The sequence below is a fragment of the Falco peregrinus genome, chromosome Z (assembly GCF_023634155.1).
Source record: "Falco peregrinus isolate bFalPer1 chromosome Z, bFalPer1.pri, whole genome shotgun sequence".
NCBI classification, from domain to species: Eukaryota; Metazoa; Chordata; class Aves; order Falconiformes; family Falconidae; genus Falco; species Falco peregrinus.
In genome coordinates this window covers 52,695,699-52,714,410 of record NC_073739.1, presented here as the reverse complement: position 1 = coordinate 52,714,410, position 18,712 = coordinate 52,695,699, and the positions used below count along the sequence as shown (strand labels likewise).

The 18,712-nt window shown below is 37.5% G+C and overlaps 1 long non-coding RNA gene across 1 annotated transcript in view; it reads right to left on the bottom strand.

The window, feature by feature from the left end:
• Window positions 1–18,712, bottom strand: part of LOC129782795 (uncharacterized) — a 329,637-nt gene that overhangs the window by 53,982 nt on the left and 256,943 nt on the right. The window contains exon 2 of the long non-coding RNA XR_008744913.1: window positions 1,921–1,993. This is a non-coding gene — a long non-coding RNA (uncharacterized LOC129782795). The remainder of the gene's footprint in view (window positions 1–1,920; window positions 1,994–18,712) is intronic.

Below are 18,712 nucleotides of genomic sequence, written 5' to 3'. Positions count from 1 at the left end.
AAAAATGTCAGCAATCTAACTGCAGTGAATCAAGGCTTCTTTAACAGTGAAATATAAATCTTAATACTAACTTCATATTTAATTAAAAAATACACTACTGTAAGAGAAAGCAGAAATAAATTTCATTTGTACTTATCAGATTTTACCTTACCTTCGACATGTGAATTTGTTCTGAGAGCATGTTTACTAATTTGGGTAAAATGCATTACTGCATGGAAACTACTTATACTTTTACAGTAAGAATAATCAAGACAAGAGGATAATTTTATTACTTCCAATAAAAGTAACTTATAGTTTAGCTAAACAATTTAATAAAAGTATCACCAAATGGCATGATTTAGATCACACTTTGTTACTGATTTGCAAAGGCCAGAAAAAAATCCTTCAAAAGGAAACTTTCTATCAAAATGGAAGGTTATTGTTAGTATTCACTGAAATAGACACTGCTTGTGTGAAATCAGTTCTGGTTTTAGACCAAGATGTAGTGGGTGACACTATAATGATATCACAAAGAAAAAGTCATTCAGAAGACTGGTCAGAACAAATAGCTGCCTGGTTTAAAAAGCAACAAACTCGTGACTGGGTTATCAATAAATATGAAAGTCAGAAATAATTTAGCCTGTTTACTTTGTAAATTCTCCATGTATCAAAACTAATAGAACAAAGCAAAACATAAGAATCTATGCCACATTCATGGTCCTATCTGTACAATTGATGTACGTCAAACAATGACCATTTCTATTCCCATAGAAAATGAAGTAACATACCACTTTATTTTTCTCAGTACCTAGTATTTTGAAAAGTTTTCTTGTACTCATTAAATTCTGGAACTTTAATCTTTTTCATACAACATGGATGTATAATTGCAGTTATAAACCTGTTCTAGTTTTATTAATGGATGGATAGAAATATGGAAAAAATATCACAAAATGGTATCTAGCTTAACAAAGCCATATGAATTCTCATTGAAAGATGAAGATTTGTATTGCTTAGCATTCAAGTTCCATCACTAACATAAACTTTCAGTATATAACAAAAAAAAAGATCAAACTCAACAACAACAAAAAAGAGTGAGTGTGTTTTATTAAAGGATTAAGGGTGACTGCCCAAGCAGCTGGAGGTCAGAAATACTGAGAGCCACCAGTCATGATTTTCTGAACTGTGACTTACAGTTGTTGGAACCTTCATTACTCAGAACTGTTCTAACACCTGAAAATATGTGATCACCCCTCATGTTGTCTCTGTTAGGGTCTAAAATAAAAAATTAAAAATAAACTTATTTCAGACACAAATTTTTAGCCAGGGACTGTTACATAGGATTTCCCAGAGTGTTGCTACAATCAACAGAAATCATGATGTAATTTTTTAGAGCTTCATAAAGTTGCTTATCAAGGGAACATTGACAGGACAGTGACCTCCTATATCTATCAGCCCTCCATGTAGTCACAAAAAGAAAGCCTTTAGAGATGTGTCATACTGGCGTGGGAGGAGGAAGGGAAAATTCTGGAAAAAGGCTGACAAGTAGTTGACAAATAGATGACTGAAATCTGAGAAGCTGAAAATACCAAAAAATCCTGAATGACTCATGCTCTACCAAACTACAATACTCACCTAGATTTCCAGATGTATAGGAACCTAGAATTTCTGGAAAATAGGCACTGAGCATGTATGAATCAACTGGTCTGTTCATATGTTACAAAGATGCTCTGTAAATACAGAACAAATCTAATGCCTCTGTGACTCAGAATTCCTACATACAAAATCAGTCACAGACTTACAATTTTGGGAATTTGCCAAGAAAGCCAAGAAAACCTTTCTCAAGTTTTGTCACACAGTCAAAACACTGAAGGATATTGTTTTAGCATTTAAATCTGAAATGACAATTTAGCTGATTAAAGCAAGAGATCTACACCAACTTACCACCTCACTGCAATGTCTTCACAGAACCATCAGTGGCTGGAGGTTTAAAAGTGTAAGACTCTTCAAGATTTCCCTGAAAGACAAAATAAGAAATGTTTTATTTGCTTTTCTGCAGTAACACAAATAAATTCTGAAGGTTTCAAGAAACAGGAAAAGTTAGTACACCGACGATAAATAACTTCAGCAAACTGCTATCACTGAAAGGTAGCAAACCAAAGTGGCATTTCTAGACTAACAGCTGTTAAGACAGTCTAGATCATAAATGACTTGAATCAGATATTTTCTGATTAAAGTGATCATCAAACAACTGTGTTTTCAACCACATTGTCTTAATTATAAACCCTTTCTTGTTATGTCACTGCTGGACCAAGTCTTTTTCAATGTACTATTTTAGTGCAAAAATGTAGTTTCATATATTCACTCATTAACTACACCAGTGGTATTACCAAACACCTGAAGTACTTGCACAGACATTGTGTTAATCAGCTAATTACCTTAACAGTTTGTGAAAACAGAACTGTAGCCTTGCCAACAGTAAAACTATCTGTTCACATATCACAAACCAGTGTAAATCTCTACCATATGGATGTCCACTGTAACTCATTCAATTGTTTTTCACTAAAAGTCAGACTTATAGAGGCTGTAAAAACTACACAAGCAAAAACTGGTGAGTGTCAAGTACACAATAAATGTGAGAATCATCTTCATATCATATATCTGAATATCACTGTAGGAAGATAGAGTTAAAAGGCATCTTTCTTTTTAGTTGTGCATATATTAATACTTCATTTTTGGATAGGTTTAATTATTCCTAGCTCCACGCTGGTCTGATTTCATATTATTTGTAACTTGGGAGGAAAAGATAATTGCTTTTGTGAGAACAGCATTTCTATCATGTAATGGTATTCCTCTCTAAGCTGACTTTTTCTTTTGTTCCTTCTTCATCTTGTTCACATCTTCTTCTCTTTCTGCTTTTGTGGAATGGTTGGCTTGTTGACCCTTTAGGCAAAAAGCCTACTTTAGCTGCCAAATGCTCTATTTCATGACATGCAAATAGTCTGGACAAATGATGGTGTATCTGTTTTTCCATAATAAAAGATAGCTTGTGGGGGGAAAAAGCAACTCAGAAAACCCAAACCACAACTTTTTTTTTTTTTTTTCTCATTATTGTATTAAGCAGGAAATTTCTGCTTTTTGGTGGGGTTGAGATTGGTATTTGTGCACTGTATTATTTACTTATTGCTTTACCTATGTCATCATAAGACTTCTTCTCTGTAACATGTTTTTGTCTTTTCTCCCTTGTTTTCTAGCTCTAACATGCCTCCTTGTCTTTTCTAATATCAGTGTTTTCCTTCTTGAATTTTATGTACCTGAATACTTTTCATGTTCCTACCTGTACTCCATAAATGTCCATTTTTTTCACTCTTAGTGAATAACAGCTGGCTTAGCCTGACCAGACATACTCTACTTTCCTTCTCATCGTTCTTGTACTACCCTCTATGGGCCTTGATAACATGTTCACTTGCAGTATTTCCTTTTCCCTTCTTTTGACTCTGGAATACATGTTCCACTTAAAATGCAACCATGAACAAAACAAAAAAAGCATCAGGTTTTCATCTCTATGCTGCTAGTCCAGGCCTTGTAGCCTTTATTCTGCCAGATTCCTCTCTTTGTTCTAAACACACACACACCAATAATATCACTGAAACATAAATTGTGACAGTAAGAACAAAATAATAATGGACATGCACAAAGACTGTCAACTTTTCAGTCTATTGATTCCCTCATGTACAGTGGACATTCAACACACTTTCTAAATGTGCATGGTGTCCACAAAGAAGTTAATTACTTACTACTGAAAAGTTAACTTTAAACTAAGACAAGCAAGAATAAAAAAACCCATTTTCTATTACCCAAAAATACGACCAAAAAAATGTAACTGCCACTGCCAAGTATTTTATACTCTCAGTAGAAGTACTTTTTTTCATTCTATTGAATATGATCATTCTCTGCAATAATTTTCATATTCAAGGATCATATTCTGCAAGCTCAAGAGCTGTCCATCCCAACAGGCAGGAAGTCAGACTAAAATGCCAGGGGGCTGCATGGATGAACAAGGCACTCTTGCCAAAACTCAGACATGAAAAGGGAGTATATGAAAGGTGGGAACTGGGACAGGTAGGGGGAATACTGACAGATACACTGTGTAAGCATGCAGAGATGCACGTAGGAAAATCAAAGCCCAGAAACAGAATCTGGTGAAGGGTGTCAAAATCAATACTCTGTGTAAGTGTATCAACAAGTAAACAAAAACTAAAGAAAATGTGGACCCGCCACTGGGTGTGACAAGGGTCCTGGTGAAGGAGGACATGGAAAAGGCTGAGCTATTGAATGCCTTCTTTGCCTTGGTCTGAACTAGTAAGACCTCCCTTCAGGTCTTCCTGAGACCAGGCAAAAAGTTTTGTGTTACAGGCCCATCAGGTCTTACCTCCACCCCTGGGAAGGTGATGGAGCAGCTAAACCTGGAAACCATTTTCAGGCAGTTCACTGACAAAAAAAAATGCCAGGAACAGTCAGCATGGATTCACCAAGGGAGAGTCAGGCTTGACCAACCTGAAAAATTTATATGGTGAAATGAGAGGCTTGGTAGATGAGGGTACGGTGGCAGGTATTGCCTACCTAGACTTGCATATGGCTTTTGACCCGGTCCACAGTAATACCCTCACAGAGACAATGATGAAGTATGGGCTGGATGAGCAGATAGTGAGGTCAATTAAGAATGAAAAAAACAGCTGAATTCAGCACATTTTGATCAGCAATATAAAGTCTACTTGGAGGCCAGTAGCTAGTTTGGTGCCCCAGAGGTCAATACTAGATAATACTAACTTCAGTGTCTCTGTTAATTATCTAGAGAATGGGGCAGAGTGTAGCCTCAGCAATTTTGCTGATGACACAGAACTGGGAGGTGTGGCTGATACACCAAAGGTTTGTGCTGCCATCCAAAGGGAGCTTGATAAACTGGAGAAATGGGTTGAGAGCACCTCATGAAATTTAATAATTGGAAGTGGACAGCAGCTTTGAACAAATGGCCCTGGGGGTCCTTCTGGACACTAGGTTGAGCATGAGCCACCACTGTGCATTTGCCACACAGAAGGCCAGCTTCTTCCTGGGCTGCAGTAGGAGGAGTGCTGCCAGCAGGTCAGGGAAGGTGATCCCATTTATTCAGCACTGGTGAGGCCACGCTTGGAGTACTGTGTCCGACTCCGAGCTCCTCAGTAGAAATGGAATACGGACATATTGGAAAGAAAAAATTAAGTGCCATGAAGATATTGAAGGGACTGGAGCATCTGTCTTATGAGAAAAGGCTGAAAAAGCTGGAACTGTGCAGCTTGGAGAAAAGAAGGTTCAAGGGTAAACTCATCAATGTATATAAATACCTGAAGGGAGGGTGCAAAGAAAATGGAGTTAGGCTCTTCTTTGGTGTCCAGTGACAGGACAAGAGGCAATGGGAACAAGGAAACACAGAAGGGTCTGCCTGATAGTCAGGAAACAGCTTTTTACTGTGAAGGTGGCTGAACACTGGAACAGTTTGTCCAGAAATGGTGGTGGAAACTCTATCCTTGGAAATATTAAAAAGCCATCTGGACATGATCCTGGGAAACCTGCTCTAAGTAGCTCTGCTTGAGAAAGGAAGCTGGTCCAGATCCAACCTCACCCGTTTTGTGATTCTGTGATATTTTACTCATGGTACATAGAATCTGTGGGTTTTCCACCCACCTAGGAAGGCTGTGATTGATAACCATCTTCCACCTTTTTCTGTATCTCATTGGTGACATTCAGAAGCCACAATATTCCTAATGATTCAGGAAAAAATAAAAGTGAAAAGCAACAAATGCCAAATAGGAACCAAGAATGTTTTGCCCTAAAAACTCTCTTCCTCTAAACTTTAGGGGAAACTATTTTTGCCATCATACAATAGCAGTTTCTGAGAAAAAAGTTTTTTTAAATGCACAGCACCACATGCAACATAGAGTTCTTGAAAACAGGCAGGCAGAAAACTTTTTTTTTTCCCTAAAAACCATAGCTATGTTAAGACTGAGTGACAATAAATCAAGTCATGAAGTTAGAGCAAAGTTTATTGGTTCCTCAGATTCTTTTTTTTATAAGGGAAAGCACAGCTGAAAGATGCTGAAAAAGCAGTCTCCTAAAATAGTTCAAGAAAACACCAACAAAGTGTGTATGACATGGCTTTAAATTGGTCTCTTCCTCCTGGATTTAAACTTAAGCATGATCATGAATTTAGGTATTTATGACCTCCAAGTGTCCAAGCATGCAGAGACATAAAAATCTCATCACCAAGACTCCTGAATATTCAAGGAAGATACAATATGGTCTTGATCCAAACCCCACTGAAATCAACAGGAATGTTTCAATGATCTGATCATTCTTTGGCCTGGCCTTCCAGGCTAATAAATTAATGAAGCACATAAAAGAAGACCCAGAGTAACACTAGAGTACTAAGAGATCTCAGTTGTGTCTGAGCTAATCACACCTTAATGTAATAAAAAATGTTTTTGAAAATTTTAGTATTTAAAATCTGATTTCTTTCCTTTCCCAACAGAAAAATGTATTGTGAGGTATTCTGGTTAACCAAAATCTGAATTTTTCACCGGAAAATCTCATCCAGGTCTATGATAAAACAGAAAGGAAATGGCATTACACTGTAATTATACATCTTGCAAATTTACAAGTACTAGAATACTGCAAAGGAATATGGATTGGAAAGCTTCTGAAAATGTACAACCTCTTTTGCAAAGTGAGCTTTACAAAAGAATTAAAAGGCCTTTTTTCTACTGTTTACCATCTAAGAAGGGAAAGTGGCCTACAAGTCACCTTCCAAGCTACTAGTCAAAGTTAATGTTTGCTAGCAAGTATAACTTTCTTACTCTTATGTACCCTTAGATCAAATCAAACCAAATTCAGATTATGTATTTTCTATTTTCTTCTCTAAGCTTTGAGATTTAAGTGTACAGGGAATTACAATAAAGTAATAATTTAAAATTGCTAGTTTAAATAGTGTTATGTGTTTGATCCCATAACTAGGTCTCTGGAATATGCATCAGGCTTTGGATGATGAGCACTAAGGCTAATGAAGTTATAATTTAGAGGGCTTCTGTAAGAAGTCTGCTGTATTTCTGTGCATGGTAAATAACATTTATACATATGGGGGGTTTAAGTACTGTTTAACAGGCTACATTTTGGTCCTGACAGCCTAGTCATTCTAAATTCCTTCCCTTTTCCATGTCTTGGAATAAATAGAGGAGGAAGTCATCTCGAACTGACAAATATTTATCCCAAACCACTTCCCACTCACACTACATGCTTTCTGTGCAGAAACAAGTGCAAGATGGTTGGGAAACAGAAATTAAAATATTTATTGACTTTTAATAATTATTAATTATGCATCTCAATCATCTACCAAAGACCTTGGAAGTCTGGGGAGGTTCCTGATGACTGGAAGCTAGCCAGTGTTATTCTAATTTACAAGAAGGGTATGAGGGAAGACTTAGGGAACTACAGACCTGCTTAGTCTAACCTTAGTTCCTGGAAACATTATGGAGAAGATCATACTAAGTACTATTGAAAGGCATTTAAAGAATAATGCAATCATCAAGCACAGTCAACAGGGATTCACAAAGGGAAAGTCCTATTTAACTAATCTGATATCCTTCTATGATGAAGTCACCTGCCTAGCAGGTGCAGGTAAGGCTTTTGACACAGTTTCTCACAGTATCTGTTTGGACAAGTTGTGCAACTGTGAGATGAGTGGATACATGGTGTGCTGGGTGAAAAACTTGCTGAAGGGCAGGTCTCAAAGCACTGTAGTGAATGGGTACTTCTGGCCAGCAACCACTCACCAATGGTGTTCCTTGGAGCTTAATTCTAGGGCCAATTCAGCTCAGTATTTTTTAACAATGATCTGGATGCAGAAGTTGAATGCACCATGACCAAGTCTACTGATGATGCCAAACTGGGAGGCGCTGTTGACTCTCTTGAGGGACCTTGCAGAGGAATCTATGTATATGGGAGCATTAAGCAATCATTAATGGATGAAATTTAAGAAGACAAATTGCTGGATTCTGTACCTGCGACAGAATATCACTGAGAGGAATGGCTGGAGAGCAGCCCTGGAGAAAGGGATCTGCAGGTGCTGGTTGACAGCAGACTCAGTATGAGTTATTATTCAGCAGCATGCCCCAGCAGCCAAAAGGGCAAACCACATTCTGGCATGCATCAAACACAGTGTAACTGCCCAGTCAACACAGGTGATTAGCCTGCTGCATTCAGAGTTGATGTGGCCTCCCCTTGAGTATTGTCTGCAGTTGTAGGTACCACAATTTAAGAAGAATGTTAAGGTACTTGAATGTGTTTGGAGGAGGGCAGCAAAGCTGGTGAAAAGGCTGGAAGACATGTCCCATGAGGGGTGACTAAGGACTTTGGGCTTGTCTAGTTTGGAGAAAAGGAGCCTGGAGGTGACCCCATGGCTCTCTGCAGCTTACTGAAGAGGGTAAGTGGGGAGGGAGGTGCTGATCTCTTCTCCTTCCTGGTATCCAGCAACAGGATGCATGGGGATCGTTCAAAGCTGCACCAGGGGAGATTTAGACTGGGTATTAGGAAGCACATTTATTTACTAAGAGGGTGTTCAAACACTGGAAGAGGCTTTCTAGAGGGGTGGTCTATGTCACAAGCCTATCAGTGTTTAGGAGGTATTTGCAAAATGCTTTTAAGGGATGACAGGGTCATATGGAAGGAAACAGGGGCTGTCTGTGGTCAACAAATAGTGGCTGTTCCTCCTTTGCTTTTAGGGCAAAAGGTTCTGAAAAGGACACCACTGGACCATGACACACTCTGTGCTCAGCCACTTGGCAGGGAGATTTGCAGCCTTCTGCAAGGACACTGACATAAACATAAGGACTCAAAATGAGATCTGACTGGAGCTATTTTGAAGTTGTCAGATCCTGGCACCAACTCAAGCAGTGTAGTGGCCATGTCAGAGTTAGCAGCAGACTGGTGGCAGAGTGGCCCATGCCACTGTGGGCTGTTGACAGCCAAACCAGGATGGGCATCTCTTGGCTGTCAGGGAGACCTAGGGCTGACAGCCTTGGCTTGAGGCTTGCGAGAGCCCTGGACAGAGGTTGCCTCTGGTGACCTAAGGTGGTTACTCCTGTTTGTTGATACTGTCCTGTTTCTCACAGCCTCAGGCCCAGACAGAGATATAACTAGAATATGGTGCACTCCCATCCCCTCTTTCCTCAGCCACTCAGCCACAGATTTCTGTAGCTTTCTGCAAAGCAATTGAATTAAGGACAGCTATGCACAGGCCCAGTCTGTGGGGCGTCTCCCACAGTCTCACAAGCAGTTGAAGTTGCCCAAAACCATGGACAAGGGAAGATCTGAGACACCTTCTTTGCCTGAAACTTACCTTGAAATAAAGTTTCTGAGTCATGAACCTATTGGCTGGTTCTTCTGGTTTTTGTGGGGGTTTTGGGGAAACATTTTGGGCCTTTCCTTATGTAACCAGAGCCAGGATTTATTAAAGCTGCCAGCATGCATATATCAGTGGTAAAGGGTGTCCCAAAGCTCATTTGCCTCACTTTCACACTGACATCTGAGATCCCACTTCCTCCTAATCCTAAACCTAACTTGCTTAACTCATTAATTTTTCAATCTGATATCAGCAGGTAAACAAAGACAGTTTCATCTTCATGGAATTTTGCAACATTTTATAGGCATGTAACTATCATCCAAGAGATAAGAATTACTTACAAATGTGAGCCAATCATCTGAACATAAAACTGCAAGCAGGATAAAAATGTAATGTACTCATGGAGTTGAAAAACTGTAAATTCCTTCTGAATTACTTAAAATATATGTCCTGTATTTCCTGTTCTTACAGAAAATAATACTGTAAGTAATGATTAATCATTTTTTTTTCTTACAAGTTAGATACTTTTTTTCACTGAACTACAATTTGAAAGAGAAATTAATGAAGATTATAAGACATGCTTAGTTATGCTAACTTTAAAAGTAGGAAAAGCTAAACCTCTGATATTTCTGAATTTAAAACAATACCTTTACTCTTCTCATGGAACTTTAAAACATTTATACTTATGCAAAACATTTGAGCTTGATAAGATGCACCTATTCAGATTATAGCTTCCCGGAAAAAAAAAAGTTATCTACTTTTATTTTGCACAGGAATAACAGCCATATGCCGTCCTTCTCCTTATGTTGTAACCAAGTGAAATACTAGGAATATCCATTTAGGGGTTCATTTCTAATTTTTTTTTTTTTTAAAAAAAGTTAAAATAGTTTTTTCTAAACTATTCATTAATATTTGTTTTATATTTTAAAAGATTTTCTTACATAAAATTTAAGTTTAAAACTGAAGACTTCAGTTTAAATTTCAGTATGATAAAGTAATAAGACACATTTTCTGCGTTTTCTACATGAAGACAGGTTTTTTGTCACAACTGTATTGTCTTGAATCCCTTTCTAACGTCATGGTTCAGATTTCTCACCAGTTCTGATTGCTAAAATTTGCAGTCATCAGAAATCACAGTGTTAGTTACAGGTTAAAACAAAGAAGCCAAGTACTTCCAAATGTCAGAAAAATGAAGTTCTGAAGCTTCTCTAGGATAGGAAGAGTAGGGTTAAAAGCAGCTACTTTTCAAATAGCTTTTTGCCTTTTTTTTTTTTTTTCCTTTTTTTTGCTAGATAATCTGAAGGTAAAGAGATAGACTCAGCAACACACACTTTCAGTGTATTTGTTGCAGTGTGATTACATTTAAGAATGTTATATATGTTGAGTTATGAGAAAAAAATTATTAGATAATCCAATGCTGACTCCAGCCTTCTTCTATGGTACTAAATTTAGCTTACAATCTCATCATGGTGCCAAGTGTCTTAATAGTCTATACGGAATCAGGAAAGATATCTTCCTGATCTTAGATGACTAGAGTACAGGGCATTGCAATCAAAATTCAAAGAAAGCAAAATCCAACAGCATAAGCCTATCTTGAAACCTAGAAGTACTGCATTTTTTAACATTTCCCATCTCCTACTTACTTGTTATGAGCTTTCAAGAAACAACCAAAATATTTCAGAGTTTTATTGCTATTGGACATCAAAAAAATAAACTGGAAATAACTCAGTTTCAGCTTTGAAAGGTGCCAAATATTTCTGACGTGTTAATTCTCTGTGCTGCTGTCTCTCACCTACTAAGGAAGAACCCATTATTCTGAACAGGTATCTGAGTTTTCAGAATTACTTACCTTATTAAAATTAAAGAAATGCAAAGTAGTATAAACTGCAAAGGAAGCCTATCAGTGTTTGGAACATTTATTTGATATGATCATGCAATGCCTTCAAATGTGATGAAACAAGGTTGTATACGACAATGGACTGAGTCAATTATTCTGAAGTCAGGAGCAAATCAATATCAGCTCTATTTTCCACAGTCACACTGGAAGCAAAATGAATAGAAATATGCAGATAGTAAGGGATATATATTGTCAGTGTTGCAGGATGAATGATACCATTCAACTGACTACCCTGAATACAAATTTCATTACATTTTAACATTGCTGTGTGTATTGCAGAGATTTCTTAGGCTGATGCTACATACCGGTTAGCATTTTCTTTATGTATATAAAAGCACCAGTTAACTTTTTTTAACTCAAGTTGCTTAATTAATCATCATGTCACATGAATGCTGATTAAGCAATATGAATTTATAAAATATCTCCTAAAAAACTGTTGCACTACCTATTGCCCCTTTTTATAAATCTAAGATTCCTTGTGAATTAATCTACTCTTTTACCAGTATCACCTGTTACTCTAAATTATGCATTTTAGCTGTTTGCACTGAGTTTCCTTGCTCCAAGTACATGGGCTTTCATTTCTTGAAAATTGTTAACCTGTTCAGCTCACCACTACTACAAGTCTTTCTTTATATTCATTATAATTTCCCTTTCTGTTGAGACTGATATTTTTCTTCAACTATTCTTTAAAAAAAGCAGTATTTACAACCAAAGAAGTAAAACTAATACCTAAAATATATTCTAAATATTCTATTTACTAAGCATAAGTACAACCCACTTTAAAAAGATTAATTTATTGTGTTTCCTTGAAGAGTAATAAATACATTCTGTCTGTGTACATTTAAAATAAAGAGGAAAAAACAAGAGAAGATTACAGGGCCACGTCCTAAACAGAGAAAACAAAAGAAAAATAATTAGGATGAACCATTGTGATGTGGTAGTGCAATACAAGTTTGGTAAGACTAACTTTTTCCTATATTTGGGGGCATGCGTGTCTTTAACCTCATCCCTCCCCACACTGTATTTTTTCTACCTACATTTCCCTAGCCTTTTTCTATTACTCAGTTTCTTTTAATAATTTCACTGTTAGGGCTCATTTAATTCTCATTCCAGTATCATTAAGGATATCAGTATATCAAACGGCTATGAGTCTAATTCACAGATGACATAACCTCAAAAATCACCAAGATCAACAGTGCAGCTTAATTTCATAGGGGAGCTCTGGAAACTCCTCTATTTGGTTTCCTAAACTCGCAGACACAGGAAAATCTCCATTACTTAAGAGTGACCGTTGTTTGGGGGGGGGGGGGGGAAAAAAAAAAAAAAAAAAAAGCAAAAAGAAAGAAAAAAGAAACACAATCCTTCCCAGGAAGAGAACAGTGAATTACAGTGCTATAAATATCAAGAGGATGATATTGCAACACTCCCCCAAAGGATCAGTTGGCTGGTCCCTGCTTCAGAAGAAAATTACCTCTAAAATGCCTATGATATTTTACAAATACTCAAAAAAAAAAACCCCTCTTGTCTCTCCAGATCATTTATTTCCTGCCTTTACGTACAAAATATGTGAAAGCAAATGTCACAGCCCTCAAACAGTGTTTCTAAGTCCATGTCACACAGTGTTACAAGCTCTGGAGAAAAAAAAACATCAACTGTGCTGAGTGGCTGCCAGCAGATTTTGAGACAGACTGTTCTGTTAGACTTTCTATGCGACTATGGCCAGGCCTCTCTCAGGTTTGTCACTGGTAAACAGGGTTGACAGTCTTCTGCTATGTCACTGATACGCCATGGAAATAAATTCATTGAAGAATACTGCAAAAGCGTAAGAATATATGTGAATGAATGTTACTTACTTCAATTTGACCTCATTAGGGCTAATACTCTTGTGATTATCCTTTAGTCTTCTTCATAATCACTCTTGTGTTGAAATGATAGAAATTGAAACTTATTGTATTTCATGTCTTAGATATGCAAAGCCAACAGTTATCTGAGAAAAGAGAGCATGTCTCCCTGTCATGTTATTCTGCTGTCTCCACTAGCACTCCCCTGACACACAGTCAATGAGTCCTGGAGAGCTCAGCACTGATACTTAAAAAACAATGGTCTCACTTTCTGCAAGTTTATCTCTTTGATAACAGTCTGATGAATGTCACACCAACACAGGAAAAGGAGCAGAAGCACATGAATTGGGACTTTTCTTTCAGTGGTAACTAGACTATAAATTGTTATTTCCACAATGCCAAAAAAATTTTTGGGTATTTGGAAGTCATGGCCAGCAACAGAGAAGAGAGCTCTTTAACAATTGATCAACCTATCAGAATAAATGATTGCAGCCAAGCCAATTTTTTTTTCCAAGAAATCTCTTTAAACAGTGTGGTTGTTTAGCAGATGAGGTCCTAGATAGAATTAGGACTCATGAACACAAAACCACTGCATACTTTTTAAAAGAAAGACACATTTACACCCAAAACAAAAACTAGTGAGAAGGAATCAAGTAACTCCAACTTCATTTTCAATGTGATACAAACAACTGTCATGCTGAGATATCCTAGATCTGAGTAACTTCATTTAGATGCTAGAAACTGTTTAATTGCATCAACATAACACTGTCCTAACATTAGCTATCTTCAGATTTAGATTACAAAAGTGTGTAGAATATCTCTAAAGATGGAAGCACTGAAAAAATAATATTGTGTTTATTATAAGCAGGGTAAGGGAATAAGAATTTGAATCTTCTCCAGCCTGGAGGTACTTAGCCTAAATTAGAATAAGTGCCAGAGAGAAGGCTTAAGACTGCTATCTTTTCACTAAAAAAATTTTTGAAAGATAAGAAGGACTGTACAAAACTTTAGCATATACCTAGAATTCTCCCTTCACAGTGATTTTTTTCAGCATAGAATTGGAAAATGTGACTTTTATTGGCAAAGAGATTTTACTGTCGAAAGCTGCTTGTTTATTAAGAGCAAATTTTCCTTGCTGATACAATGCTCGCCATGAGCAATATCTGATAATCATTCCCAAGATACATGAGTACAAAGAGAGTGTTTACTGGCATCTTTAGATGACAAACTTCAGACTAAGATGCAATATAAAGACTGTGAAAAATATGTATTACTCAAATGAAGTTTATAGTGCAATAATCTGTATCTAACCATTTGCTTTTGTTCAAGAAAGAACACAAGGAGCCTTTGGCTCCAAAGAGGTGGAAAAATATCTGTCCCTCAAATTAAAACAGGTAAGTGTAAACAATTATATCAAAATCAGGAATTTTAATATATAGCAAATCTGAGGCGTAATTTAGCTCAATCAGTTTTCTTAAAGAACAAGAATTCAAAGTTCTGCAAAAATGCTAGGAATAAGACAGGGAGAAATAAATTTGGTCTGAAGTGGCCAGAGAGTATTTGCCATTTCTAAAGAGAGTGTGAAAGATCACAATGTAGATGAGCAGGAATGATACTGAAATAGATTGATGAAATTTTTTGTACCTGATGTGTTTTATAGGACTGAAAGATATTTTTTCTTTGAATATGTTTCTCTGAATTCTTTCCTGATCCCACATTCATGGTCAATCTAGGCCATTCAAAGTCATGTGTGTATTAGACCAGAAAGGTGGCAGCAGGTGATCAAGCTAGGGGTTGTATTTGCATTTGGAGATGGGGGAACTGCCTGTTAAGACCTGTCACTTCCCTACTCTCATTTTCACCAGACTGAAACAGTGTCTGTCTCTTAGGGTATGGCACAAGCAGGCAGCCTTCCAGGAATGACTTTACAGCCAATTAAATCAGTGCTTCTCCTCCTGTAAAGTCATTCTCAGCAGTATTGCTATTTAGAGGCAGCACGATGAAGAATAATATCAAGAAACATGGCATTGCCCCAGTGGGAATGTAGTAGTACAGGAAGGAAAATAGAGGGGTTTCAGGCTGCTGTTTCGTACAGATCTAAGCTCTAGTAAACAGGCCCCTGTGGACAGATAAAGTAAAAATATGTTTAACCCTTTTTCACCTGTTAGAATGGCATCACAGTTGTTTTACCTTGCATTTGATAAAGTCTGGCAATTTCTATTCCAATGCTGTCACAAACCCAAGCTGTAAAAAGAACTCGGAAATCATAGGGGGGATAAAACAAAAGTAAAGCAAATAGTACTGTCCTCCTCTATTAATATGAGCTAGTAATATTAATACAAATGTTAGTATTCATTCTTCATCAGAAAAAAAGTTCCTGGCAGACTGATGGGCAAAAGCAGCAGCCAGGGCTGACCCAGACGTGGACGCAAGGGGCAGCCAGATGCATGCCAGATGCAGGCCCCTGCCCTGCCTGAGGACACTGAGGTCCATCCAGGGCCCTTCTTGCCTCCTTCTGCCCTGACAGGCCCAGGGCACACCTGTCCTGGCCATGCCCTTGTTGCACTGCTGTGGGACAGGCCCAGCCCACCTACCTCCTTGGCCCTTTCCCCTTCCCCGGGGCTTGCGCCCTCCAGGGAGGGCTCTGTCCCACCTGGTGTGTCCCCAGCTCCCAGCTTCTCCACCCAAGAATGCTCCCCCTCCAAAGCACCTTCCTGAGACGCAAATTGTGGATGGAGGCCAGGTCCTGAGACCAAACCATGATGGATAGGTCCCACAGTTGTGCCAGTGGCTGCCCTGAAGCCACTCTCCCCCCCCCCCCCCCCCCCCCCCTCCACCCCCACCCCCATCTGTGTGCCCTGGGGCCAAGATTCACATCAATGTTAAAGCAAAAAGTCAGAAACCATAGGGCCTTACTCCACAGCTACGCCAATGTTCTCCCCTGTGACCCCTTTAAAACCAGGTGCTGTGGGGTCTAGGGCTGGGCCCCCAGCTACAGCTAAGCTGAAGCTCATCAGCCTCATCTTTCCCCCTGGTCCCTGCCACTGGGAATCTCTGGGCTGATTCTTCTGCCCCCACTTCTGCCACCTCTGGGGCCTGTGGTCCCTGTGCTTCACTTTAGCTCCATATCCCTGCTCTGGCTCTTTGTCACAGCCCCCTACTCCTTCCCAGGCCTCAGTCCTCACTCCAAAACAGAACAAATGAAATTTACAAATGTTGTCTTCTTTTTTGAGGTAGAATAAGTATTTTTCCCTCACCAAAAATTTTAGGGTTTAGATCTTTTTGAAAAAAGTTGATTTTCTGAGGTGTTAGAAGTTTGATTATGGCCTTGCAGTAAATAATTTACCTTAAGTTTTTTGTTCGTGTATTTCTGGTATTTGGGAAAATATAGAATCATAGAATCATTTAGGTTGGAAAAGACCTTTAAGATCAAGTCACAAAAATTGGGGGGGAAGAGGATTTTTTTTCATCAACTTGTCTATTAATTGTTCTATTATCAAAGCACTAGAGAATTAAATCCCATATTAACCTTAGATTTTTAAAAAAACCTCTAGATTAAATACTGCCTCATCTGCAAATTTTTTAAAGTGGAAGCTGTTGACACAAGTTTTTTTCTGAGTACTGGGCACAGAAGACATCAGAGCAAAACCAGCTTTTTGTATGTGAGCTAACTTACTGTGCCTTGGAGACAACTGCAGTAGTGACAATGCTCTGTATTTGCAATACAGACAAAAGGTATTCTTTTATAAAACCCACCAATATTCTTAGTACAATTAAGCATTTGGTAAATGAAACATATAAAAATTGCATTCAGTTACTACCTCAGGGTTTGTTTGTGGTTCTTTTATTTTTTTCCCCATTTAAAAATAATTTGTTTCTATGGCTTTCTAATTCTGCTTCCTTATTGGCTCCTTTATATATCTAATGAATTCAAAGAGCACTCAATAACATTTGGCATTTATAAAAATAACATATTATCACATAGAAATTATTCAGCAATGCTTGTAGAATAGTAAGGACAATCCATTAATGATATGTCACCCAAATGCTACAAAACAGGCATTGGTATGCTGAAAAATCATAAAAAGAAATGGGGAGGGGAGGAATTGCAAACCAAACCCTGAAAATTTTGCAATTATTTCTTCTTCAAGAGGAATAAATAATAAGAATAATAAAAAAATAAAGAAAAGAATAAATCAAGAATAAGTTATAAAATGCACCCTGGAGCAGGACTGCACTAAACTTTTCCCTTTATGATTCTACTTCTTCTTTTAGTCAAGATCTATCATCTAAATAACATATCTGTCATTGTGGAAAATGTCAAATATGTACGCATCCAAAAAGTTATGTTCTGTAGCAAAACAAAAAATATCTTGAATGTACTACTATCATAAAATACAGTGCATTTTTCAAAAAATCAAATATATTAATAGAATTCACCACCAAAAAAACTCTTGAGTGTTAGAAAATTAGGATCCCTACTTTAAGTCCTTTGAAGCCATGATGTAGTCCAATACTGTCTCAGTGAAGCCAAAGTTCCCAAGGATAGGTTTACAGAAGAAAAGCCGAAGTGTTCTTCTGCCTATTCCCATCTCTTCACATCATCTCACAACAGGATCCCGTCTCTCTGACGTTTTCTGAATATAACACATTTCTACAGGAAGCTGATCGATGTGATCTTAGAGCACAAGCAATAGCAAATTGAGGTTAAAGGCAAAATGGCCAGGAATCCTCCAAAGTCTTCTGAACTGATGTGGCAAGAAATATTATTTTTTTTTAATTAAGCATAAAGGAAAAAAGAAAACTAACAATAAAAAATATTTGTTACAAAAAAGTATAAAGTTAGAAAATATTACTTTGCAGTTGCCAGTGCACTTTTAGTTATTCCTTTCCCCTGATACATCCATTCTGTATACAACATAGATGAGATTTTTTCTGTCATGAGGTAATTGAAAGCTCTTTCATAGTACTTTTATTAAAAATCATGTTTTCTAATGTAAGGACTTTAATCATATTTGGGGTAAAAGCACAATATCGTTTTAGATGGGAAGCAATATAAAAACTTTTCAGCAGATAAAATGCTTTGTAGTATTAACTGTCATGTTGAAATCTGGGTCATAGCTGTGCTGGTTTAAAGTAAGCACAACATTTTTTATTTCTCATATTTGTCACTAAAGAAACTCAGTTAAATTAGGATTCTCTATAGACTTTTATTTCATTAGCCAGCTTTATTTACAAGTTCTTTAAATATCAAATAACAAAGAAATTGGTGTCAGTGGCAGCATTATATATAATCCCTTGATTATATATGTATTTTTGATCATTCTTCTTAGGTATATGACAATAATTCAATCGTAGTGAGCTACACCTGGATCCTAAAAAGGCTTATTCATGTATTAAGGTAGAGTTAAACCAGGAATTCCACTGTAGAGGGATTATTTGCATGATAAAGTTAAATCTATGCATAGCTGAATAAGCTGTAGGATAGAACCACAAGCAATTGCTATCGCAGTAGTTGTACTGATTTTTCAGCAGGAGGAGAAAAGTCACTATAACACTCTTTTTGAG